Source organism: Cupressus sempervirens, chromosome 8 (assembly GCF_028749045.1).
Source record: "Cupressus sempervirens isolate cs-2001-9-10 chromosome 8, ASM2874904v1, whole genome shotgun sequence".
Classification (NCBI taxonomy): Eukaryota; Viridiplantae; Streptophyta; class Pinopsida; order Cupressales; family Cupressaceae; genus Cupressus; species Cupressus sempervirens.
The window spans coordinates 575,685,710-575,694,333 of record NC_143125.1 but is presented as its reverse complement, the minus strand read 5'-3'; the positions used below and the strand labels follow the sequence as shown (position 1 = coordinate 575,694,333).

General features: G+C 31.8%; 1 pseudogene; it reads right to left on the bottom strand.

The window, feature by feature from the left end:
- Positions 1–4,165: 4,165 nt before the first annotated feature.
- On the bottom strand, positions 4,166–6,292 carry LOC149543714 (C4-beta,C20-epoxidase-like; annotated as a pseudogene).
- Between the last annotated feature and the right edge of the window lie 2,332 nt (positions 6,293–8,624).

Genomic DNA, 8,624 nt, shown 5'->3' with positions numbered 1-8,624 from the left:
GATGGAGGTGAGAGCCTTGATCCCATTTGATAATCCCAAATAAGCAAGTTTCTTCGAGGATCTTCCCAGGACTTTAGTTATAACTATATAAATATAAGGAGAAAGATCTCCCCCATGTCTAAGGCTCCTACCAACCTTAAATTACCCCTAGGGCTTTCCATTGAGAATAACATAAAAATTGATTGTATATAAAATACTTTTAATTAAAATCACAACGTTATTATTGAAACTAACTCTTCTAAGATCATCATAAAGAGATTGGTAGTCTAGGACATCATAATTTTCTGGAACATCAAGTTTAAGATACATACCAATATTTTTTCTCCTTTCCATTGAGTGGATCACCTCATGTATGGTCAAAACTGCATCCTAAAATTGTCTACCTGGGAAAATTCCCATCTCAGGGGTGCCAATAAAGCTCCATAGCAAGGGTTTTATTCTATTGATGAGAATTTTAGAAAAAGTTTATACACAGTATTGTGTAAGCTAATGGGTTTGAAATGAGTGAGACTCTTAAGATCCTAAAACTTTGGGACCAAGAAAATAAAAGTATTATTTAGCCTGCTTAGCAATTGACCCATTCTATAAAAGTATCTAGTAGCTTTAGTCAATCTATCTACTTTAATTGAAAAATACACCTTCAAAACTTCCTCGTATGACACTTGACTAGTGATGAGATTATTATCATCCTCTTTTAGTACACAAGGTAAATTCTAGATAAGAGTATTTATTTTGATCACATTAACATATCTATTAAGACTAGAATAAGATTTAGTAAAATACATGACAACCCATCTTCTCATATCATCTTGTTCCACTAGAGTATTTTTATTAATATCATGTAAAGAGGTTATAGTATTTCTCTTTTTATTGTTAGAGTATGGCCTATAGAAAAAAGTGTTATTCATGTCTCCGTCTATTAGCCATTAGATCCTATACCTATGCTTTCAATATATTTCCTCTTTAGTTGTGACATCCTTCCATTGTTCCCTAGATACATCTTCCTTCTTTAGAGTATTAGATAAAAAGTCTCCCTTAGCTATGACCTTTTGAAGCTCCTTCAGTTATAAAAAAATATCTACCTTCTTCTTAAAAATGTTCCTCATTGAGGTTTCTCCCCACTTAACAACATTTTTCATCAAATTCTGTAGTTTAGCGGTCAATCTATACATGGTCATGCCATCAACTCTAATATTCCTTCATTCTCCAATATGTTGCATGAAGTTAGGATGTGATTCTTGCATAATCTCATACCTGAACAACTTTGGGCCATTGAAGAAACCATCAAACCAATAAAATCATAGTGGTGCATGATTAGATACCATCTTGGGAAGAGTTCTTAAAGTGAAGGAAATGATATGTCACTAATTAGATGAAAGCAAGAGCCTATCCAACTTTACTTGGGCAATCTCCTAACATGTCTTATTATTTGAGTAGTTAAATGGGATATTTGCGATTTCACACTTCATTCTATAAAAAATAATATTCTAAAAGTTAGGAAGAAAAGGAAGGTAAGTCTATACTATATTTGATCAAGCTTTTATGTTCTATCTTTATATTTTTCATAGGGTTGTATCCTCCCTCAACCCATTAATGTGTAGGTTCCCCCATCCCAACCCGTCATCTTCCATTTCCACCCTCCAAGGCTTTGCAAAGACAACCTTGGCTCTAGACACTAAATCCCCCTCTCCCTCACCCTCCTATATTATCCAATAAATTAAGATGGAGAAATATGTAAAAATTATTGATTTTTTCTGTTGAGGTTAAAGTGGATAGAAAATTTCTTAGGAATGAGAAGAATTTGAAATGGGGAAATTCTAAAGACAAACACAAATGCTTTATTAATTTAGATTCCATGGGTAGCGGGAAGAGTCAGAAGCCCACTAAGAGGTAGAAAAGGAAAATGGACTAACAATGATATATTGATCATGAGATGGGAGTGAATGTAGGCCTATAGATAGCCACTTGAGTCCTATGCGCTCCCATGTTTTTGGTACAAGTTAATGCTAAGGCTCACACCCTAGAGATGTTAGGAATAATAAAGGGGACCCTAATACTATCACCTCCACTTCCCATGAATGAGAGAAAATAATGAACAATAAAAATGATAAAGGGACTAACCCTGAGGCTTGTTAGGGAATTGGTGTTCAAGGAGTTACTATGGACAATGTAGCACAAGAGGAGACCATCAAGAAACTCAAGAGAAGGTAAGATAACCTAGATAAGATTTTTGATGAGGTGGTTAATTTACTATCAAAGTGGTGCACTCACCAACCACCACTCTACATCTCCTTCATGTTGAGAAGGACAAGTTTGATACCTCTACTAGTGTGGAGACTACAAATTTGGTGTACCAGTTCCAAGTGTATGACATGTTTCATATTTTGCTAGAAAGAACTAACAATGAAAATAAACATAGCTAGGTCTTTGTGTTTTTGTTTCTTTTTATTTTTTATGATTTTAGTTAACAGAAGTCTCTTCCTAAATGAGCCTATAATAATGTGTATGGTTGGATGAGTTTTAGTTTTAACATTTGACTCTCAATATGATTTCATATATTATAAATTTCTAGTATGATTATCATCCTACTAGTTGTAATAGCTCTAAAACCTTGGACACATTAATGTGGGCATTTTTGATAGTAAGAAACGGGTTAAGATGATAATGTGATACAAGTGAGATTTTGTTATTTTCAACTTATATTTTTTGGGCCAGCCCCCATTTTGGTTGCTTCTTAATATTAAAAACTAGATTTGTGCAAAAAAACCTGAATTTTTTAATGCGATTTCTTGATAAAATGTCTTTTGATGAGTGTGTAAAAATGTTTTAGAAAAATAAAATGTGTTGTAGAGATATCAAAGCATCATGCTTATAATTTTCTATTAGAATTTACAATTGCAATTGCATGTCAAATAAAAGATCATGCATAAGAGATGTCTACTCTTTACTACATCCTTTTGGATTTTAAATTAGATTATAGGAAGAAAAAAAAGTTAGAGTAATGTTATTGAGAATGTTTTAGAAATTATTTATTCGATATTATTTTGCATGTGCATAATGTTTAACTATTGTGAAGTGTGTCAAGAGTGCTAGATGATTTGATGATTGGAATAGATTTGGACAAGAAAATGGGATAACTAAAGTTTGTTTAGTTTTTATATTTTTGAAGGATGGTTGTTTGTGAACTTGTTAATGATGGGTGCGAATATATATGAGCTAGCAGAAGTATTTTGGAATTGTTAAATAAATGGATAATAATTTTTTTGGTAATGTTATATTTAGTTAATGGTTATAGAAATTATTTGTAGCTCTCTTTTATAACATAATATTAAAAATCATTTCAATGTATTTTGTCTCTTATTTTCATATTACTATTATCACTATAAATTTTACTATGATACCAAAGTTGGGTAATGTGTAGCTATGTATTAAAAATGTCCAAATAGGTGAGTATTTTGAAAAATTACTCTCAAATAGGAAGTTTAGACTCTTTTGTAATGTAAATGGTTATTTACTTTGGTTTATCGAGACAAAATAAAATTGTTGGGAATGGAATCAAGCACTTGTAGCTTGTTATCCTTTTCTTGTTTCATATGCCTTACTTCCATGTTTTAAACTTATTTGCAATGAATAAATATATTAATAGTGATTTAGAAACATATATATTTTTTCATTTTTCTAAATTAGTTAGCTCAAAGTTCAGCTCTTGCTTCATAATAGTAAAGTAGCTAATTACATGGTATATTCAAAATAGTAGAAAATGTTAAAAAAGACAAGTAAAACATGATAAAATCTAATAACCACACCATAAAACTAGCAAAAACCTAAATGCTTATGACAAAGCCAAGACAAACTGCAAGACCACTGCAAACAACACAAAAAAGCTTCGTTGCACGTCATATAACGAAACAATATTTGTCTATAACACTTGTAATAAATAATCTTAAAAAATTTAAACAATAATTTTCTTAACTATTTTTATATTAAACTATGTCAAATTATAATTTCTTAAATATATATTTAAATTTCAACAAACGTTAGTGTTGACATCTATTTTACTATCAGTGAGAAAATTAATACTAAAAGTATAAAATTAATGATAAAAGTATTAGTAAATATTATAAGCTTAACTAAACATATAAATATTTAAATTACAACCATTTTTTCAGGAAGCGTATCCGGTCCAATAAATCAGCGAAGACCAGGTGGAGCTAACCATTTCCTGTGAATTTTATTTAGCTTATACGCACCGTACATCTAATGCATAGTGAACATCGTAAGTTTTTCTCTCGGGTTTATCGAACATGAATGATTGAAAGCCATAATCAAAAAAACATCAAACCACATTAAATCTAAGACATACAGAGAGCATCTTACAACAGCCATCCATCCATTTTAGCAGAATTTGGCAGGAAGTACGGTGCAGTGAAGCTCCTGTTTAAATATACATAAACAATCAGAACATACACAAAGCTAAATAAACTCTTTCTTTATATGCCTGCAATTGTTTCAAGAACGGTAGCTTGGTCTACGTTTCCTCTATCGATCGGTCTTTCTTTCTTGAAATGCGAGTAGAGGAAAGGCTTGTAACGCGTTGGATTCTTGTCATCCACAAGCTCCTCAGGCGCCCAGATTTCAGTCTCATCAGGAAATGAAGTGAAGATGCCAATTGAAACGCGATATCTCCAACCATTGTAAACAACACGATGCTCTGCGCTGCGGTAACGACCGTTACTCCACGCCTGCAAATATTCAACCCTAAATGTTATCAAACCCTAATACTATAAGAACAGACAATTAAATTGGCATGCAAGGAGAAAATGCCGTACCTTGATGGAATCCCCCAAATTGACCACAAATGAATGAGGGAGAGATTTCACGTTGAGCCACTCACCCCCTCAGATCGAATCTGGAGCCCTCCAACATCATCTTGTTGAAGAATTGTGAGGCAGTTTAGATCAAAAAAAAAAAAAAAAAAGGAAAGGTGGTTTTATAGTCCACGACACTATGCCATAGTTTTTGAGCTTACATATGGTGACAGTGATATGGGACTACCTCGTACTCTCTTTTTCGAGAGGCGCTTGGCGCTACAAATGAGGCGTACATACCCTACCCCCAGTGGGATTTGAACTTGTGACCTCTCTTTCAAGAGTACAAGTTCTCCACCACTAGACCAACTCAGGTGTAACACTAGGCCAACTCAGGTGTAACAAGCGCTTCCTGTCGAATATCAATGTTATCCGATGGATACCCATTTGTCCTCAATATTGCTGAGCATTTTTCGAAGTGAGAGCGGTAGAGAGCGTCAGCATTCAATCCAAGGCTTGCAAGAATCATCTTTGTTATTTTCTTTTCTAGATTTGATAATGACAAAGCGTATGTTATCATCGTTTCGCTGAAAACGTTGTAACCATTAGATAGAGAAAAATGACTTTGAAATAAACGAGAAAAGAGGTTGATTAACATACCGGAAAATGGGGTTCCCTTGTGGCCATATCATTCCACACAATTTCTCAAAGGAAGCTGGATTTGTGGAGTCTGGAACGTGAAAGGCCTCAAAATTTTTATGTCGAAAATAAGTGTCGAATGCATTGCCTGTTGCCGAGGCTCTCTCTTTGACTTCGGTGGGCAGGGACAATATTTCTCGGGCAAGCTCCTCCGCCGTTTCCAGAAGATCTGCTTGAATTCCATGGTTGATAAGTAAGAAAAATCCCCATTCCTTGCAAGCCTCTCTCAGTTTGGCGAGGACTGGATGATCTCGTGCAAGTTGAACGTCCAAGTCATGAGGAAAATTAGAAATGTCGATTACAGGGAAATCCACTTGAGATACAGCGGTGGAAGGCATTATCTCTTCTTCTGCAATAACACAACGCAGATGGCAAGATTTGTATGACTTATTAGGGAAGTTTCTTGTTTTAAATACTGTTCTTCAAAGGTGGAATAATCAGGCCCTGCCTGGAGTTTTCTGGAAAAACTGACTGCAACCTCCAAAGTAGGAATATTTCCACAAACTGCGAACAAGTAATGGAGAATATCTGGAAGCAATTGGTTTAAAGTTTAAATATATATAGAAGCTTTGTAGAATATCTTTTCCGTCTTGTCGATGACCAAGCAATGAAACTCTTTTTGATTAAATTATTCTAGGAAAGTAGACTTTTGAACTTCGTAAAATACTAGTGTTATAATTAAAATGAAAAAATGAAGCGAGAACGTGAAAGCAATGACGAATTGTGATGTATGGATTAAAATAGAGCTTCGTGATAACGTAACGATATAGACGTGTTTTGGACATTTCCGTTTACTAAGATAAAAATAATAATAATGCCAAATGTTAATTTATATCCAAAAAGTACTCAATCCAAAAAGTCTCAATCTAAAAAGTACTCACTTGAGTAGATTTCTACTAAATCTGAAGGAATATTATTTATCACTTATCTACAATAACCACTACAACTAATCTCTTAACTAAAATTATTCACTTGAATCTTACTAAAACATTAATTGTGTAAATACTTTTTACACAAACGTTACAAATAAATTAATACAAAATGAATGAATAAAAATGATAGACTATAATAAGAATTTTTAATTATATATGAAAATAATAAAATATTGTTATCACCTATCATATGAATCTATTTATTTAATGTATTAACCAATTTACTTTAAATAAACATATTTAGTTAAATCAATCACATGAAAAAATGGTTTAAAATTCTATCAATGTAATTACAATTGTAACATGTAAACATAAAGAAACTAAAAATCATCATCTAAGATACCCATGTCCAACATTACTACTATAGTCTCTTTAGAACTCCACATTTAAGCTTGGGTGAGAATTCTTTGATCAAATAAAATTATATGAAATAAAACTTAATATAATAATTTTGATATCATAATATCAAATAATAATTATATAATATAAACATTGCATTTTTTTTTTTTTTTTAATAACAAAAGCTCCAACTACATCAAGCTAGTATCAACTGCATGAATAGAGTTATGGGTAAAGTGGACCAAGAGAAGGAGGTAAAGCTTGTGCTTGATTTGAAGGAAGCTAAAATGGATGTAGATAATGTTGACCTTTAGGAGTGCACATGTTCCAACACTAAAAGGATTCAACATAAAATCCCCTAGATTGACGAAAAAGACATTAAAGAGGTTTGTGATAAGATCATAGTCATTTAGCGAGAACTCAAAGAGAAGGTGGAAGAGTTAGTTTAGCCTCTTTCACCTGTGCGTTGTCTTTAACTTTTATTTTCAATTGGCTTGTTTTTTTTTATTGAGTTGGTTTTTGGCTTGTTAGTGTTGGTTTTGGCTATGGGTGTGTTTGATGTTGTGGAAATTGATTCATTCTGGGACCTTTTCATTTAATCATTTCTTGTAAGACTTTTGGGGTTTCAAATCCCTTGTAAAAAAATGTATTTTATCCTTAATCAGAAACCAAAGCTCAAACTTATTTTTTTGCAAAATTAAAATAAAGAAAATATTTTATTTATCAATAAAATATTTTTTGCGCTTCTATCATTTACCATTCAATAAGTAGTAGTAGTAGTAGTAATAATTATAATAATAATTTACTATTATTATACTCATTCTTGTCCTAATACTTATTAAGATAGGTATATTTTAAATTTTAGATACCAAATATAATTATTATCAGCTATATTATCATTATCTTTATGTTATCTATGGTTCTCTGAAGAAATCTAACCATAACTATAATGGCACTAATATTCTTGATGTGTCATAGACTCCTCTTTAAATTTCCAATCACATTTGTACAACGTAATTGTAATATAGAATGTCTGGGACAAATTTAAACAAATAAAACTACAACGCATTTTTAGAGAAGGTGCTAAGAAAGCAGATGCTCTAGGAAATCTATGTTGTCGATGGAGAAACAATAACTTGGAAACACACCTTAAAATTTACTTTTTAGAAAAGAAAAAAAATGATATAGGAAAAGAATTTAAAACTTTTAAGTTTGAACAACTAGACTACTAACTTGGATAACTAAAATTCAAAAGCATCAAGATAATTTATGGTCACCCAAAGATATCTAAGGAAAGTCTAAATCACCAACTACCTACAAAAGTGGTAATAAAGTATTTAGAATATATGTTTTAATATACTAAGTTGTCCTTAAATCTTCCCTTCTTAGAGAAGCATTGTAATTTATCGAATTGTAAGTCTTCATAGTCATATTTAACAAGGTAGGAAAAAACTAATTTTAGAAATCTAAGGCCATTAAAACAAAGGGAACCACACACAAATCCACTCAACTTACACTCCCTCCTTCTTAATCATAAGTAAATAAAAATTCTAGTAGAAATAAGAAAGAACATGTCTAGATTTAGGAATCTAATGCCATTTTGGAACTAAAAATATTCCCGATTAATGTAGTTGAAAATAAACTATCTTAACATATTTTTGAAATTAAAACTATGCTAAATTTGATAATAAAAGCTATAATTTTTCTTAATGAATCTCAAACTACATAAGAAAAGTGAGCAAGTAAAAAAAGCTAAAAATAGAATGAGATCAAATATAATAGATATCAAATAGAGAAGCAAAATGAAATAAGTAAATTAAAATCAAGGTGAAAAATGCATTTCATA